This window comes from Papaver somniferum, chromosome 2 (genome assembly GCF_003573695.1).
Source record: "Papaver somniferum cultivar HN1 chromosome 2, ASM357369v1, whole genome shotgun sequence".
NCBI classification, from domain to species: Eukaryota; Viridiplantae; Streptophyta; class Magnoliopsida; order Ranunculales; family Papaveraceae; genus Papaver; species Papaver somniferum.
Genome location: NC_039359.1, coordinates 19,832,011 through 19,834,268, shown reverse-complemented (window position 1 = coordinate 19,834,268; position 2,258 = coordinate 19,832,011). Strand labels below are relative to the sequence as shown.

General features: G+C 33.4%; 1 long non-coding RNA gene across 1 annotated transcript; it reads right to left on the bottom strand.

Annotated features, from left to right (window-relative positions):
* Positions 1–914: 914 nt before the first annotated feature.
* On the bottom strand, positions 915–2,258 carry LOC113353019. The gene is made up of 2 exons (XR_003361046.1): positions 1,886–2,258; positions 915–1,739 (listed from the first exon to the last, which is right to left on the bottom strand). It is a non-coding gene; the product is annotated as an uncharacterized LOC113353019 (long non-coding RNA).

Below are 2,258 nucleotides of genomic sequence, written 5' to 3'. Positions count from 1 at the left end.
GTTTAGGTTTTACGCCATCAAACACAAGCACCACATAATTAGTGGTGATAATGGTGTCAACTATGCTTGTAACGACCACTAGATTGATCAATTCACTTTTATAACACCTGCACTTTTTGTATGATGCATGCTCAAAGATGTTCCATTGGGTGACATGAAGCTTCATCTCAAGATTGTGTTGCGTGTTAAGGAATGTAGGCTCAGAACAAAAATTACATCATCATAGTGTATCACGTTAGTGGTATGCTGGCCAAGAGCGAAACAACATCATTATGATGCAATCATAAGTTGAGCATAATGGTGCAATTTCCGAAACTCATGTCACGAAAACAGATGGACTAGGTACATGTCAATCCTTTCCCCATTTTCAATTTGTAAACATATCAATAAGACGCACACAGGTAACGGGTGTTGGTTGAAAGGGCATTAAGTATAGATGCATCCTTAAGCTATAAAAATTGGCTGGTGGAGCATATATAATGCTTACTCAAGAGAGATTCATGATCCATTATAATGGAAATGTCTATGATACACTATCTTGTGCATCATTTGTGAAGAGGACCCTTCGTCTTGTACGAACTAGGATTTGTTTTGCCTTGCAACACCAGTTGGATTTAGTTACTGGTACCGACACAGATGAACTACAGTCGGTGCTTGATCCCTTCGATCTATATAGTAGGCTATATAGGAAGCCGCAATGAGTTGCAAATATTAAACCCAAAAGAACAATTAAGAAATAGTAAAACAATGGAAATAAACAAATTCATAAGAAATGAAACCTAGGACTTTAGATTTCACCACTATAATGTATATCAGGTAATTAAAACTATTTAAAATAATATTCTCTTAAAATTACCCAAGATGATTTATGACATGATGAATGCTCGGAAAATATAATTTTATAGTAAATTGATTCTCGAAATACGAACAACTCTCATTACTTAAAAGTGTTGATCTCTAAATAAGAAATATATCTCTTTTAAGCAAGCACGAGGACACGCAGATAGAATTGTCATCATGATAAACAAGAATATAAGACTCTCTAATAAATTAAAACTCTCTAATACACATCATAGGGCTACATTTGTATCCCCAATGAAGAGATTATTTCATTACAAGATAAAATAAATACAAAAGAAGAAAAACCACTAAACTAAACTACTAGCTCAGATTGAACTCGAAAAATGAACTCCCTTCTTCGTGTGTCTTTGATCCTGTTTTATATCCAAGTCATTGAAATTTTTCCTGCAATCTTCGCATTTAGTTAGTACAAGAACGTTAGGCATGTGCGAATGCGCGTGCTATAATCATTAACTCCTTTGACAACAAAAACAACATTTCACGAAAACATTCAAAACGTTTAAATGATCAATTTAATAAAAAACTACTAACAAATCACCCTACAATATATATACAAAAACATACAAAGATGGCACTATAACAGGAATATCTTTTCACTACTTCTCTTTTCTTTTCTCGGGCTTTTTGTCGAATACTCTGTATGCAGTATTTTGTGCTTGTGCAGCTGAGTTGATTGTGTACGTCTAGCTTCGTTAGAATCCTTGCTTAGCTTCCTTACACAACAATACAAATCTAACTCTTCCAACTCTAAAATAGCCACCACCCAACATCTATTAACTGGATATCGCAAAATATACCAACAAACTGCAAAATCATCTTCATCTACCGAGGATATATAAAGAGACTTCCCTACCAATACCGATACAATGACTGGTCATCTAAATCGCATAAACAAAAACACAAAAGCAGTCCAGAAAAAATTTGATCATAAAACAATCACTGGAGTACCAATCAAACCTTCAAAAAAAAATGAAATCAAAATTAATAAACGATACTTCAACCAATCAAAAAAGAAAAAAAATACCTATTCAAATCATCAGCAATAGCGAGAATGTATTCACAAAATTAATGAAAGATCACATAATGATGAAGAAATTTGAGACTTTGAGTATTGTTGAGAAATTATGCTCCACAAATAATGGCGTCTACTGTATGCATAACTGGAACATTGGTTCTAGTATCCATTAAACCTCAACCTAAAATGGTATAGAAAATATTCACATAAGAAGGGAAGGAGAAAGAAAATAGTCTGATTTTTTATGGGGTAAATGTTGCCCTGATTCTCATATATGATACACAGAAATGTTTTTTGAAAATGGAGAATCCTAGATCCTTCTAGAATTTAGATAATAAAACCCAATTTTATAAAACAACCCTTTCCACTCCAGTCTCTAGTA